Source organism: Pezoporus flaviventris, unplaced genomic scaffold (genome assembly GCF_033815535.1).
Source record: "Pezoporus flaviventris isolate CSIRO_AGI_PZ_B2104156 unplaced genomic scaffold, CSIRO_AGI_Pfla_v1 ptg000036l, whole genome shotgun sequence".
Taxonomy (NCBI): domain Eukaryota; kingdom Metazoa; phylum Chordata; class Aves; order Psittaciformes; family Psittacidae; genus Pezoporus; species Pezoporus flaviventris.
The window spans coordinates 18,651,558-18,668,375 of record NW_026892584.1 but is presented as its reverse complement, the minus strand read 5'-3'; the positions used below and the strand labels follow the sequence as shown (position 1 = coordinate 18,668,375).

Below are 16,818 nucleotides of genomic sequence, written 5' to 3'. Positions count from 1 at the left end.
TCAAACTTGGTATCAGGCTAGGTGGACCATTGAGCTGATGTAGGACACTATACACTTTGCTTTCATTTATCCATGCAAACACCCTCAGAAATACTTCCTGACTTTCTAACGCTGCATATCTCTTTAGTTTTGTGGAAGGCTCATATATATTTGGTCCTGATATACACTATCATTGATAATTATCTTTTTTTTTTTTTTTTAAGGCAAGTTTCTAGACATGGAAAATTACAAAACCCAAACTGAATGAATGCACACTTCTTAAGCAACAATATAAGGGAGAGAGCAACAGGAATTAAGCTAAACAAATGATCTACCTGAAAGTGGACTCTGTAGTTAAAAGGACAGTAACTAAGCAATTAATATTGTAGGGTACTACTTCAAAAGTACTGGATAGGTATCCTTGGTTAACGAAAAAAATAAACAAGAAATTAGAGATGAGATGCATGCAGAAGTTCGCGGTCAATTTGAGTACAACACTGTATTAAAGGGTAAAATTAACTTTTGAGTGATTGCATTACCATGCAATGCATTATAATGAAACTAAAGCAAAGCAACAGATGTTTAGGATGAAAACACTAAGGAACATTAAAATATTGTGAGGTTCATCTGAAGGATTTTAGGAAGATTTTAAAATACGTTTTCCCGTATCAGCAAATAAACACTCCTCATCTTTGGAACCATCAGTCTTTTCTGTTTGTTTCACAGTAGTATCAACCATTTTCAACATCTTTGTTGTACAAATTCTGTGCGGATAACAATTTCTTCAGATGTATTTATTACTTTGTGAACTTCCTTTTACAAGTTTCTTTATTTCAAAAGATTATCAGAGGTAGCTCTATCCAAACTGAAATGCTGCTCATTTGGCTTGGGTGGAGTTGATTGCATGTCACATGATATTCTTTGTACTCCTGAACAGGTGATCCCTAATTACTAATCAAAATCATACTACTGTATTTAGAAATCGCTTTTTATACACAGGAATACTTAAAGTTGTGGTTTTCATTAGACTTCCTGCAGTTTGCATTTTCAGTTGAATACTGAGGGAGAAACAAAACAAAAATGGAAATCAGTTTGACCAAAGCTGATTTATTTCTAATTTCAGTATATGTGGAAGAGCTTTTTCCCATTTCTGGTAGTTATGTTATAAATAATGTTGCTTTTTTGCTTTGTAACACTCCAGGGAATATAACAGACTTTGAGCTACACATCATAAGCATGTTCCCTTTTTTTTTCATTTTGTAATTGAGACCAGCTTTAAAGGAAAAGAAATTTTATGAAAACTGATCAGACAAATAGATTTAAGGACCACCTTTTTAGGCATTTACTGATAAAATCCAGAATAAGAAGAAAAAACAGAATTGTCTGTTTCAATTTGTTATAATCTAGATATGCACTTTTGTAAAGCTTATCTAGCACAAAGGTTTTTGCAGCTTCCCATTTTGGAATGGAAAGAACTTGCAGGGGAAAATGCAGAGGCTAAATTATAAAATTACTTTTATCATCACAAGCATCTGATGGAGAGCAAAAGGGAGGCATATAACATTTTCAAAAAAGCATTAAAGCAATACTTTATCTGCATTGTGAAATGCCTTGCAGAGGCATAGTGGCACAGATAGACATAATACGAAAAACAAAATTATGAATATTATCAATTCTCTTGATTGACATTTTAAGGTGATGACTGATTGGGGTCAGGAAATATTTTCCTCTCTTTCTTCCCTTTACAGGGGTTTCAGAATTTATTCAAAGTTATTTGAATTATCTTGAATCCTTGAATATTTAAGTTAATGCTAAACTTAATAAATCAAAGGTTTTAATTATTATTTACTAATAATATATACTACATAAATATGAAGGTTTTAATTATTATTTACTCCACATATTTCCATATTATTTTTATTTTGTATTATGTAATACATAGTAAAATAATAATGCACAATATTATTCATATTTTTTAAAAATATTATTTCTACCTTTAGAAAAGAAACAGGAAGTTAAACTGGAAATAATGCCTAAATATCAGAAACTCAAAGAGAATGTAGTAATACTTCAGTAGTTTCAGTTTAAACTAGCTTCATTCTCCAAACCTTATGTGATTTTCATAGCTCTACCAGTTTTCAGACTGCTTACATTTTTTTAGTCAAAGCTGAGTTCTTACTTACTACATTTTAAATACAGAATTGATGATGTATCTGTTTTTTTTCCATCTCCGAGTACTGTGATATTAACCATATGTCCCCTCTTCTGTAGTTAAAGGCAGACCTGCAACTGATGACAAATTGAAAAATGCAAGTGAAACATGATATAATTCGCAGATGAAAGAGATGCTGTTGATATTTTGATTATTGTGATACAGCATCAGTTATATACTGGTAAATTACAATATTCCATGTATTTTTATTTTTTTTTTTAACCAGCACACATATGTAAAGCATGTGAATACCCATGCCCTGAGTTTGGACACAGACTGTTGGCTACTAAATGTGTTTTGAGAACAGAAATTCTCTGTGGTGAAGCATGCAGTGTTCCAAATGGAGCTAGCTACTCATCCAGTATTAAACTGTAAATCTATGTCTTTACACAGACGACCTGTGTTCCCATAGATAAATTAATGGCTTTTTCACCATTTAAAATATTCTACAAAGACACAGCCTTAAAATAGGCTGTTAAGTACAAAAAAAAAAAAATTGTTTTTTCATAATGCCTTTGAAATGCAGCATGAAAAACCAATGTGTTAATGGTTTGGATCTATTCCACAGAATATACTGTTTTTCTAGTCATGAATCAGTGATACAATTAGCAGCAAATCTTACAAAAATCAGTAGCTGCAGACAGAATTTTTACTAATTCTGATGCAATTATGGATTAAAAAAATTATTCATTATTCATTTTCATGCACCAACTCTTTAAATAAACAACTTCTGTTAAGTATAAAAAAACTTCCTAAAGTTTTGAAGGAGATCTTGAGTTTTAGTAAGGATGTTGGACACACTGTAGTTCCTTGGCACCTCTCAGTCAAAAATCTAACACCTCTATTTTAGACAACCTTTAACTTTTTCACTGTCCAATTATAACAAGGAATATACTACTATTACTAAGGAATATACTAGGAATATACTATTATTACTAAGGAATAAACAATTATAACTCTGCTTTTGGGGGTGTTGGTTGATGAGAAAATGAACATGACCCGGCAGTGTGCGCTTGCAGCCCAGAAAGCCAACTGTATCCTGGGCCACATCAAAAGGAGCGTGATCAGCAGGTTGAAGGAGGTGATCCTGCCCCTCTACTCTGTTCTTGTGAGACCTCACCTGGAGTATTGTGTGCAGTTCTGGTATCCTCAACATAAAAAGGACATGGAACTGTTGGAACAAGTCCAGAGGAGGGCCACGAGGGTGATCAGGGGACTGGAGCACCTCCCGTATGAAGATAGGCTGAGAAAGTTGGGGCTGTTCAGCCTGGAGAAGAGAAGGCTGCATGGAGACCTCATAGCAGCCTTCCAGTATCTGAAGGGGGCCTATAGGGATGCTGGGGAGGGACTCTTCATTAGAGACTGCAGTGACAGGAGAAGGGGTAACAGGTTAAAACTTAAACAGGGGAAGTTTAGGTTGGATATAAGAAGGAAATTCTTTCCTGTTAGGGTGGTGAGGCACTGGAATAGGTTGCCCAGGGAGGTTGTGAATGCTCCATCCCTGGCAGTGTTCAAGACCAGGTTGGACGAGGCCTCGGGTGATATGGTTTAGAGTAAGGTGTCCCTGCCCATGGCAGGGGGGTTGGAACTAGATGCTCTTAAGGTCCTTTCCAACCCTAACAATTCTATGATTTTATGATTCTAAGGAACCAGAGCTGTCACTGTCTGTGAAGTAATTTCTGACAAACAACTGAAGTACTGCTGTGTTCTTTGGTTGTGACAATAATTATTTTTAGAAGTAAGGAGAGGAAGAGAAGGTGTTGCAGTTATTTTACTTGGATACAAGACAGGTTCAGTTTGAACAGTGAAGCAGCAGTTGCATATGGATAATCCATTATGAAGGTCTAAAAATAATAAAGTCACATTAACCAGACAGTTGTAATTAACGTACTTTGGTATCAAGATCAGAAAACTATGGACAATCATATTCTTTGTAGAATGAAGTGGTCGTTCACAGTATGTGTGCATTTGTGTGTACATAACTGAAGCAAACTACTTTCCTTCTTTTTAAGTTCTTCCCAGACTGGCCCAGATTTAAGCAATTTGAAAAAATGTGTGTTTTGTTAGGCAAGAAGAATAGATTGTTCAGAGATATTTACACCACAGTACTATGACACCTGATGTTGAATTTCTCTCCTTCAGGGATGATATGAAACAGGAGGAAGAACCGAGATTTATTTTTTTTTCCAAGGAACTTTTATCTGCACTATCTTCTGTGCTTCAGGGGAGAACATTTATTTCCCCATATCAGCCCAGCTGCAGAAATTCCTTGACCATGAACTGAAGCCTGCTGTACTTCTGCCTTTCAAGAAAGTTTCTGCAGGAAGAAGCAACAGGTTTTCTAAGGATATTTTTTTGACTCTTTATTCATGCAAAGAAATTAAAACTGTTATCAGCTTTTGAAATAAATGAAGAACGGATATCCAAGAAGTCCCCCTGAAAGCAAATAATAACTATTTTTCCTCACTGTACATCATCTGCTTATCTTCAAAAGCAAATCATCCATAGGAACATTATCCATCTGAATGAAAGAAATTGGAGGAGTGGGTCAAGAAACTCCTTTGGAATTTCAACACTCTTGACTGTGTATGAAAGCATATTACATGCATGCGTTTGTAGTTTAAGGGGGAGAAAACAATCAGTTGCTTCTAGGAGGAGTGGAATTTAATAAGAATTCCTATTTTTCTTTGGGATAAAATCTTCCATTCTCTTCCTGTACTTACTCGCATCATGTGAGGTAGTTGTGGTTTTCATTTTACATTCAAGTCTACAGCATGATGAATAGCTATTGTCAGCTTTACTTCACCCTGACCACTGGCTGCAGCAGTGGGGGTAGGCTAGGGTCAAGGAGACGGCCTCAAATAATCTACAATTTTCCTACCCCAATGCTCCCCTTTCCTTAAGCCTTCCTTTCTTTCTCTTTTTTCTTCTTTCTCTTTTAGTGCCCCATCTAGCTTGTTGCTTTCTGACGCTGGAAGAATTCTAACTAGAATGACAAGTCACTTTATATGCCATACCTTATTGTTTGTTGCTCTTTCCAGCATCTTCTTTTAAAACTGCCCTACTCAGAAGTATATGTTTCTAATTTCTATTACGGAAAAATCCTGCTTATTCTATTCATTCAGGTATTTCCCTTTGGTTCAGTGGATTATTCACAGCATATTGGAATTCAGCACTTCAAACATCCACTCCATGTGATTTACTACAGAGTGTTATTACAATATCAAAATACTTGTAAAACCTGACTATTGATAGTATTTTATTGAAGTTGATTTTGTCCAAAAGATTTTGACCAAGAAAGTTACAGCTCTTCTCAAAGTAGGTATGAATTTACCACACAGAGCTAGGGACAGTTTTCAATGAGAAACCAGGAACAAAAAGCAGGCCTTGTAAATAATAAATGGCATGGGAATGGTACAACATTAAAATCAGAACTTCTGGCTGTGGAAGAGATTTTTGTAATTTGTATATTTCATAGAATCACAGAATGGTTTGGGTTGGAAGGGAGTTTTAAAAATTATCTAGTTCAAAGCCCATGCCACGGGCAGGGGGACTTCTTCCACTCGCTCAAAGCCCCATCCAGCCTGGCCTTGAACACTTCCAGGGAAAAGGCATCCTCAGCTTCTCTGGGAAACCTGTTCCAGTGTCTTGTCAATTTGTCGTGGTTTAAAACCAGTCAGGCAGCTCGTTCACTCACTCCCCCCCTTCTTTCCCTCCCCCTACTCCCAGAGGGACAGAGAGGAGAATCGAAAAGAATGCAGCTCCCATGGGTTGAGATAAGAACAGTTTAGTAACTAAGGTATAACACAAATCACTGCTGCTACCACCAATAATAACAATGATAAAGGAAATAGCAAGGGAAGAGAATACAACACCTCAGCACCAGCCAACCGATAACTCACCCCCCCCATCCTGACCAAGCACCGACCCATACCTCATCCAACCCCGCAGTCCTGGCCCTTCCAGGTAACTCTCTGTTACATCCTGGTCATGACGTGCTGTGGTATGGAATACTTCTTTGGTCAGTTTGGGTCAGATGTCCTGTCTCTGCTTCCTCCCGGCTTCCCCTCCTCCCTGGCAGAGCATGAGGCTCAGAAAGTCCTTAGCCAGGCCAAATATTTGAGCAGTAACTAAAAACATTGGTGCTATCAGCACCGTTCCCAGGCCGAAAGTCAAAACCACAGCACTGCAGCAGCTACTAAGAAGGAGGAAAATAACTGCTACTGCTGAACCCAGGACACAATGTGAAGAATTTCTTCCCTGTATCTAATCTTAGTCTTTCCTCTTTCAGTTTATAACTGTTGCCCCTTGTCCTATCACTACATGCCCTTGTAAAATGTCCCTCTCCAGCTTTCTTCTGGGCCCTCTTTAGGTACTGGAAAGCTGCAACAAGGTCTCCTCGCTCTTCTCCAGGCTGAACAATCCCAACTCTCTCAGCATTTCCACATGGGAGAGGCGTTTCATGCCTCTGACCATTTCTGTGGGCCTCCTCTGGACCTGCCTCAATGGGTCCATGTCTTTCTTGTACTGGGGACTCCATATCTGAATGCAGAACTCCAGGTTAAGTCTCACAAGAGTGGAGTAGAGGGAGAGAATCACCTCCCTCGACCTGCTGGTCACATTCCTTTTGTTGCAGCCCAGGATACGGTTGGCTTTATGGGCTCCAAGAGCAAACTGCCAGCTCAGATCTAATTTTTTACCCACCAGTATTCCCAGGCCCTCCTCTTCAGGGCAGCTCTCTACTCATTCAGCCTCTGCTCATACTGGTGACTGTCCTAGACCATGTTCAGGAATTTGCACTTGACCTTGTTGAACTTTTTGAGATTCACACTGGCCCACCACCTCTCAAGCCTGTTGGGAGGTGCATCCTTTCCCTGTAGCATAGCAGTTAGATGAGCAGTGTTGCCTTGTGGCATATAAAAGGAGTTCTTCAAGATACAGACCCACAGAACTTGTTAGAGACAGACCTAAAGGAGACCTAGTTTAAAGAGCACGTTAGGCACTGTCAGGGCCAGGATTTAAGGATGTATACAAACAAACATATTAAACATAACTTGCATATACACTGAAAAAAATGTAGGTTTATACACATATGTAGCTGTGCCTATGTACTAACCAGTAAATATCCCTACCAGGCTCAAACAGCCTATGTAATAATTGCAGATACTTGGAACAGAAGTAAAAGGATTACTGAGGAGTAAAAGAAAGATAATTGGCTAAACGTATCCCTGAGGCCTGCACAATAAGCACTACTATTTTATTGGATAAGTAAAATACCAGACATTGCTCATTTGAGCTACCTGATGAACTAGCTGCAGTTCCAGCTGGTTTAGGGAGATAATAGGGAGCTGATAATCACTGCCTATAAAATTAATGGTCTTGATGCAGATTCTCTCCCACAGCCAGTTGCTACAGAGAGGGAAACTGTTGAGCAGCTAGTCACACTTTCTGATTATAAGGAACTGATTTGTTCCAGCTTTGGCCAGGCAAAAGCAAAAACAGGCAAGGAGCTGCTTTAATTTATGCCACTGTCAGTCTCTCACGGTCTCTCTACCACTGGAGTTCCTCTCTGCCACAACCTTTCATGCTCTGACTAGGGATTTCCCATGCAAAAATATATATACGTGCAATGCACAGATGGTTTGCATATGTGCAGTAGGCTTAACATATCTGATTTACTGTGTATGCACAGACCATCTGTGCAGCACATGTGCAGCAGGTCTGATGTGTACTGGACACATTGGACTTACTGTGCATGTGCTACACAGTTAATCTGCACACACACAGTAGCCACAGCTCTGACTGAGTTGCCAGACATCCAGATGGCCAGAGTCCTTAAATCCCTTCCAGAGAAAAACTGAAGATGGAATGAGAATGTTTGGTTGTTTTTTGGTTTGGTTTGGTTTGGTTTGGGTTTGTTTTGGTTTTTTTTTTTTTTCTGGTGTATATCATAGCTTATCCTTTATTATCAAATGTAGGAGCATATACAAATAGATACACCACTTTATCAGGTGTTAGTCTAACAAAGAAATTCCCATACGTAAAAAAAACAATTCTCTTCTGGTCATGTATGTCAAAAAAATGGCTATAGAAAACAAAATAGAACTGTGATAAAGATTCTTCTCTGTAAACTTTTACAGAACAAGCAAATAGCAAGTGAACTACACAGGCTTCTCTTAGCAAGGATTGGCAGCCTCTTCAGATTTTCTGACTATAAACAGCCTTTCAATCTGGAAATTTTTAAATTATTCAGGTTAATGCTCAGACAACTCAGCAACCCAGATTGATAGCATGTCACAATCTCAGGAGGAGAGTTAGTCATCTCAGGCCAATCCTTGCCATTTGGCTAACTGAGATTCGATGTCTTACACATGCTGCTTTGTTTCTCATCATTCAGACTGTGAGCTAAAACACTGTCCTTAACGTTTATGGTAAATTTCCCTCCAATAACTCTTCTGTAAAACTAAGATGTAAATGTAAACATGAACATAGCTGATCAGACCCACTAGCATTTTCAAAAAAGGTGAATGCAAACTCCAGGCACACTGTCAGTAACAATGTGTGGAGAATTTATCTAAACACTACTTAAATGATATTCTTTTGGACTGGTACAGGGTTATATGGGAAGGCAGGAGGAAAAAATGGGTGAAGATTCAGGTGAATGCTGGAAAGAACACAAAAAGTGGTTAAGCCTCATCAACTAATGCTGGGATTTTTTATGTAATCCAACAAAAGCCAATATTTTCCAGCTGCTCTGTTGATCTGTTAACTCTTGCCAACCTTCTCAGAAGCTGTCTGCCTTGCCCACTAGAGATCAAGCTAACATACTGACACAATTTTTATCACTATATACAATTTTACAGTCACACTGAAGACTGGAAGTGCAATGAAAACTGCAGCTTATATTGCATTTGAGTATTTGACCAGTGGGAGAAAATGTTATCTATGCACGCCTTTGAAGTCAAAGTACCCTTCACTGTACAAACCAGCATGTCTTAAAAGGCTCTTGTGTCTTCTAAACTAATTTGCTACTCCATTTTTTACCTCACCCACACAATCTCCATTCAAATCACAATTTATGTATTTCAGAATATATTTCCTAATTAGTACTATATCAAAGAAACTTCTTGTAATAAACAAGCTCTGCTAATAAGAAAAATCTATATTGTAGCTAGAAGCTGAAATGTCAGACTTATTTTATCATACAGTAAAGAAAGGAAAATCACTTACAAACACTTAAAATATAGATTCCTCCAAATTCTCAGTCAAAAATAGAAGGTAGTGAATGAAATCTGGAGGTTTATTCACATAATCTGTGAACAGCAACAGGCAATGACTTGCAACACAGGATAATTTACTAGGACTGAAACTGGCAGTGAGCGTAACATACTTGGCACATTTTTAATATCCTTAGCATATTTTATTTCAAACTTGTTAAAAGGATATGCTGTAATTGATCTACTTTTAGTGACAGTATTGAAGAATATTGCCAGAAGTTGTAGCATGTATCAACACAAAGGGACGGCAGAATTAAACGATGCCTATTAAAATTGACTCAACCCTTCAGTAGTAATTACAATATATATTATTCCCAAATAACTTGATACCTATGCATTTTCACCGCATCCTATAACATCTTTGTATATTACATCTTAGTAAACAACACTGTTGGCTAAATTAAAGCAAAAATTAATGCAATAGATTGTACCTATATTTGCCAGAGATAATTTAGGTGATGTGGAGGACCCCTGCTGTGCCCAGAGCTCCTACCAGAATTCTCACTATTTCAGTCAAATCTCAAATTGTGTGCCACACTAAACACTGTTTTCATAAATAAAAGAAAAAAATAAAGTTATGCCAGCAGTAGGTTTGATCTAGTTTCAGCTTTTGGATTTAAAAGAGATGGAGGCTTAAGCACTTAAATATTTGAAGGATTTCATGTTTGTGCATTCATAGAAGGCATTGAAAATCAAAAGTCAACTCCCTTCTCTTGAACTGTTCTCCTAGGAATACCAAAATGACTGGAATAGTGTAGGTTTTAAAGTGCACTCTCTTTTTTCCATACTTCATGTATAATAGTGAATATTCACTAGTGCAAAGAACTCAGCAAGACTGGAACTCAGATGAGCAACATAACCACCTGGCAAAATAATAATCCAGTTACTTGCTTACAGTCTTCAAACTTGTTTAAATATTTTATAGATTCCCAGTGACATAACAGTCATCTCAAAGTACTGGCTAGCTCACATGTATGAAAGATGACATTCAGTTCCATTATAAATCAGTTAAGAAAGGAATTTACACCTGAATCTTTCATCTCTAAGGTCTTCTTAACAATTAATGAAAGTGTTTAGATAAATTTGTCTCACTTTTTCTTTTCTCAGGTACTCCACTTTGCAACTTTAGCAGCAGTACAGGAATAATATTCAAAAGTTTAATTACATAGAAGTGTCAAGGAGAAGTAAACAACATGAATCTGCTCTTTTGCTGAAGCTTTTTTGCTGAAACATCATGGTCAGGTTTTAATTCAACTATAAGGTGTGCCTAAGTGTGTGAGTGTGTAAACCAGGCTGTAATCTCACTTCTTCCTTTCTGTTGCAGCCAGCCAGCCAGATTCCAGTCACCTGCCTTTGTGAGCCAGTATCTCCATCTCACTCCCCAAAAACCTCTGTGAGACACCAAATTCTAGGTGCAAGAAAACTCTAGTTAGGGCATGCTGGTGTCAACTGAATCAAAACCAACAGATCTGCACAGTGAAAAGTCTTTTTTTCTAAGTTTTCCATATTTATGTGCTCGTGGATCATCATGAGCATGACACAGAAATGAACATACCTGCACAAAAAAAAAAATGGAGAGTGGGAACTGGTTTTAAGGAATATCATCACAGTTATGTTTTATTTCAGTAGCAGAAGTCACACAATCATTCATTTGAAAACACTTGATATGTAGATGAACAAATGTTTATTAACAGCTTTGTTGAGAAAAAACACTTTCATATGAGGCAGGTAGGTCACCTCAGGAATATGCTTCTCTTCTGACAAGCTGTTGAGATTACTCACAATTTTTCCCATCTTTTTTTTTTTTTCTCTTTTTTTCCCCAAACAGAAGCAAATTTAAACAGCAAATCAAATGATGACATCTATTTATCAAAAGAAAACTTTTTCTGGGCAGGGGGAGGGGGTTGGATTGTTTTGGCGTTTGGTTTTGGTTTGTTTTTTTGTTTTTTTTTTCCACAAAAATATGTGCTGTCAGTGGTCCCTAACTTCCATAGAATTTCACTGTGTAGGAGTGGGTTTTCCGTTCTGTTGAAGCAGAAATCACTGTGCCAAATATTTCCTTCATCATATACAGTAATCTTCTTAGCAGAAGCAATACCATTTTGCACGAGTAAGAGGAAAAGTCTTTATCTAGTTTCATTACCACTCAGCTTCCAGCATGGGCGATGGGCAGAACTTGCATTTGTAATTTGGGTAATAGTTTCCTTTGGTTGCTTATTTGGTATTAGTGAACTTTCAGTGCCTATTTGCTTCCTATATACTGGCAGTGTGGCAGACAAATGAACAAGCAAAAGCAAAATTTTAATGAAAAGTCAATTTACAGTAGCACCTCAACTGATGACAGATTCAATCTTTTATATGCTATTGCAAACTATAGTGCTCCTTTCACTGCTCATCCACTGCATAAGCACTCAAGGGAGAGTATAAGAACTAACATAGAACAGAGTAATAGATTTGGTATTCAAGGCTTTGAAAAATTATTCCTGTTTGGCAGTCAGCAAGAAGAGAGATAATGGGAAAATGAGAGGGAGGCTAACAGATTTCAAGATTCTGTTTTGAAGAGGAATGTTAAGCATTTTCACTGACATTGATCCAACTAATGTATGTGGTTTCAAATGTGTAAATGCACTTAGAGATTCTGAGGCTGTCTCTATAAGCCCTTCAAAATTAAAGAACTGCTGCTGAAGTCTGGGGATTTGTACATAGAAAGCTTGCAGGACCAAACACTACGACAGATGCATTTTGACATTGGAATTAAAAATAAAACAGAGACATAAAACCCAAATCACCAATTACATTTTTTTCCTAGACCATGTAATGATAACTCTATGTTCATAGGGAAATTAGTTTTATTTACAGCTCTTGTGATTCAATAAATCCCACACAATAATTAAATCCAAAATAAAAACTTTAAAACAAAAAATGAACCTGAGATCCCACAAACATCAAAATCTCTGAAATTACATCAGTGGTTTATATCAGGGTTATTATTTTGTATGGCTCTGATCCATCAAGGGAGATCATGCGGTATGTGGAATAGCTATGAAAACCAGTATAGGATGGAGAATTTCTTTTATCAGTGCTTTGTTTCTCCCTGTACAGGTGTGTAGCCTAGAGTAAGGAATAATTTTGGCCCCTTGCTCTCCTCCTTCAATGGACTGAATGCAGTTGCTCAGTAGGGAAAGTAAGGCATGCCAAGTGTAACTTGGCTCCAGTTTCCCTCAGAGCAAGGGGATAATCCAAGGACAGATCAGGAGTCTCACTGTGCAGCATCTTCCTCAGGGCTTCTAGCAAAGCCAGTTGATACAAAAGCAACCATTACATCAATTTTACATCAGTCACTATTTTAACTTAAATTCTTCAGCAACCTTAGTGGAAAAAATATTCTTTTATTGTCATATGAGATGGTACAGGATCAGGTGTTTGATAGGTGATGATTATTTTTTTTTATAATCACAAATTTATTGATGAACATTTCAAATCAAATACCTAAAGTAGAAAAATAGTAACACCTTATACATTAAAGAATATCACCTAAATAAGAAATGAATTTGCAAGAAAAGTATTATCTCCTATTTTTGGAATTTCTATAGGATTCTTATCTTGGCTGATATTTCAGGAAACTGTCTATAGGTTGCCTTCCTGAGCCTATCAGCCTCACAAATCAGAGTTAATAAAAGTCAATCAGTGATTGTTTAACTTGCCAGCTACTGCCTGAAGCAGAATTACAAAACCTAAATGTGAGTTCAAAACTCCACAAGGAGTTTCTGTCATCTAAGAACTCTAAGTGTATGACCTCATGGAAGCTCAAAAAAATAAATATCCCACAACAGCTTGAAGAAACTTGCAGTTACTATGCGTTCATGTCAACAAAATAAGCAATCACAAATGAGGAATAGCAGTGTTTTTACTTTCTGCCCTCAGAATGATTCAGTTAGAAATGAGAACTAATTTGTCAAAAGACCACAAATATGAAGCAATTGACAAGGAGAAACTAACAAATGCAATTAATTAGAAAAACAGCAGGTTGACTGCCAAGTGAGAAGGTTTACAGGAAATATAGGGTTAAATTGTCATGTGCATTAATGAGGTTTACTGCAGTTGCAATTAGCTGTTCAATACTAAGCTTCCTCACATCTGCTGAATATCCTGACTGATTTACAATGAATTGCTATAGAGTTCTGACTTTGAACTTTCATTAGTGTTCATTCTCCTATATACTCAGCTATGGAATATTTTGCTTCATGAAGATGACTTCCAAATGTGTTAAAGTCATTCACTAATGCAAATTGTTTTTCTTTCATGAAATCACATCCAAGTTTTACAGAGGATGGAGAGAGCATTTTAAAATGTTAAATGTGAGGGGAAACACTGTAAGAAATTGCTATAGGTACCAATCTGCAATCAACTTTAATTTTGAAGTGAATTTGTAGAGCTGTTCTTATAATAAATTAGTAGTATAGCTTCATAATCTGTTGCTATAATCCATAACTTTGACCTAAGAGTTAGTGAAAATGTTTACTCATACAATGGGAATTGGAGTTAGAAAAGATACTGATTTATTTTTAGTTCAGTCAGGAATTTCAGTTGAACTATTTTAGCAATAGTATTTTAATATACATTTTCTTCCAAAAATACTGGCCCTTCTATTCATGAATCTATGTTCTAGAATGTTAAAGCCATAGAAATCTGGAAGAAGTTATGTATCTTGGTTCTATAATCAGTAACTTACTGCACATAGTTAAACTCAATGTATAACAAAAATACATGCTTTTCATTTACAGTAACCTTAGTACCACAAGTGTGTGAGATCAGGCAAGAATACAACCATTCTCCTTAATATTTTTTACTGACTGCTTACAAATTTCAAGAAGCTTTTGCAAAATGAGAGAATTCTGTGTCTAACACCAGATATGTGGCACCACTGCAATATAGTGTAGGAAACACGGTAGTGGACTTGGCCAACCAGATATAGCCTTGGACAAACCAGCCCACTGATGCTATAAGTAGGCTAATAATTAGGCACATTTTACAGCAAAACTTAAATTCAAACTCTTAAGCCACATCACATGATGCTTCTATTTTTCAAAGCGCATGATGTATCATGGACTTGAGAAGAGTTCAACTTTCAGAAGAGGGATGGATTCATAGGAATCATAGGTTGGAATCAACCATCTGGTCCAAACTTTCTAGGCAAACCATGACCTAGATTAGATGTCTGGGAATGCAGTCCAGCCAAATCTTAATAGAGTCCAGTGGCATGGATCTGATCTTACAGTCGAGAAATACTGAGAAAATCTGTGTTGGTTTTAATTAGCACAGATTATGCCATTAAATCTCTGAAAAAAAAATGACAGTTTAATCTTTACAAAATAATACTTAAATACCCAGACTGATCTGAAATTCTGAAAAACCAAGAACCTAATTTGGATTTTAGTTTCTTATAATCAGTTTCTCATTGACAGGCATAGTGAGTTCCATATTTGATGTGGATTTATTTGTTCATATATATATTTTAATTTCAGAATGCATAGTTCAATGCAAAAGTAGATTAGATTATGAACCAACATCAATGCACTGTATTCAGATTTATTTGTTTTAGAACATTAAGCTTGTTGTGAGAGTAGGATTTTTCTAAAAACTTCCTTACAGTAAGCATCTCAGTAAGTAAAGCTCATAAATGCTATCAAGAAATTGACATACACTTAGAAGAAAACATTTTCATTGGGTCTGGCACAAACCTAACTCCTCTGAAGGCTTCAGAGTCAATTGTTCTAGCTATTCTCTTTCCCCTTGGTAATTCCTCCAGAATTCTGACAGAGGATCACCCAAATAGGTGCTGATGGCTCATTTTCCCCTGAAGGTTTCAAAGGAAACTGTTGAAACAAAGAATGGAAAAAACCCAAACTTCTCAGGCTACATGAAGTCTTCTTGTTTTACATAGTTACCAGACTTCTACCATTAGAAAATGTGGTACATTTATTTTAAAGCATCCTTTGCACTGCAGTTGTGTGGAACAATGATCTGTTGAATTTAATTCACAGATCAAAGAGGGAGGAAATTAACCAACACAGTAAATTGATTATTTCATGGGTGACATAACCAAGGCAATGATTTATCTTAATAAAGAGCAACATCCCTCTAGTCCTTAACTGAATTCCAGCCAATGCAATAATACTCAGTTGTTAATGACTTTGATGTTGATGTGGAAAAGTGAATGACTGTATAATCACTGAAATGGGACCTCATCACAGTTGGAAATGTTTAAGCCAAATCATTTTGGACTGTGAAAAGAGCCTTGAGTGGTATAGATTGGCTGGGTCCCAGATTTTCAGCCTTAACTAAACACGGCCTGAAAACTTTATCATACTGCTATGCCTCAGGCTGGTCTGTAATTCTGACAGCCCCAGAGAATTGCAGTTTAGTGTATATGTCTGTGGACTCACTGTGGAAAAAAAATTTCAGGGCTTACAGAACCAATAATAAATACCTGTCTATCAACATCCACCTAAAAGAGTAATTAGTTAAATCCGTCTTTAGGAGAGGGAACAGAAGAAAGGAAAGAGAAGTCAAATAGGAAAAATTGTACTGAAAGCTTATTTTTATATCCTACATTACTTAATATGGCTTAAGAGCTGAAATATAGTATTAGTCATTCATGGCATCCTCCACCTCCCCCTTTACCCTTCCCTACTAGCTCTTACAATAACAAACCAGGCTAAAATTAGAGCTGTTTTATCATATGTTAATTAGATTATCATTGTTTCAGCACTGATTGAAAAGTTCACATCAAAAGGAAGGATCCCCTGTATATCAAATACAGCTTCCTTGATGCTGATGTTCAGCTCTCAGATCAGAGAAGCAAGCCAGGTAATTTTCTTCCAGCTCGGGTTTCCTTCAAGACCGCTCAATTCCCAGTGAAGGATTCCTAGTATTAGCATTGCTCTGTCCACGTCTTATAACTTCTCTTTTTTTTTCAAAAATAAAGGAAGGATATTTAGCATCCTCCCAACTTTACTTCGCCCCCTGCACGCTATGAGAAATCAAGAGGAGACGAGGTAGGAAGGAGATAATGGCAAATGACAAAGTTTGAAGCTCTAGCTTTTCTAACCTCAGCAGAGAGGCAGATGCAGGTATGGTTGGAGGAATTCCAAGCACTCAGCCTTTTTGAATACCACACAGCCCCCAAGCTCCAGAAACATGATACTCTGGCACTGATAATTAAAAAAAAAAAAATTAAAAAGAAAAAGAAAGAAAAAGCTAGGGAGCTAAGTATTGTTAAACTGCTCATCCAGGCCTGCAGCTAGGGGTGACTCAGAGTGCAGAGCTGGAAAAATGCCCATGTGGCAA

General features: G+C 37.0%; 1 long non-coding RNA gene across 2 annotated transcripts in view; it reads right to left on the bottom strand.

Annotated features, from left to right (window-relative positions):
- LOC133274334 (uncharacterized) overlaps window positions 1-16,818 on the bottom strand; it is a 156,058-nt gene that overhangs the window by 31,824 nt on the left and 107,416 nt on the right. The window contains exon 1 of one of the 2 annotated variants that reach the window (XR_009745115.1): window positions 10,774-10,870. The exons of the other annotated variant lie outside the window; for it this stretch is intronic. This is a non-coding gene — a long non-coding RNA (uncharacterized LOC133274334). Of the gene's footprint in view, window positions 1-10,773; window positions 10,871-16,818 lie in introns of those variants that run through there. 2 annotated transcript variants of the gene reach the window in all.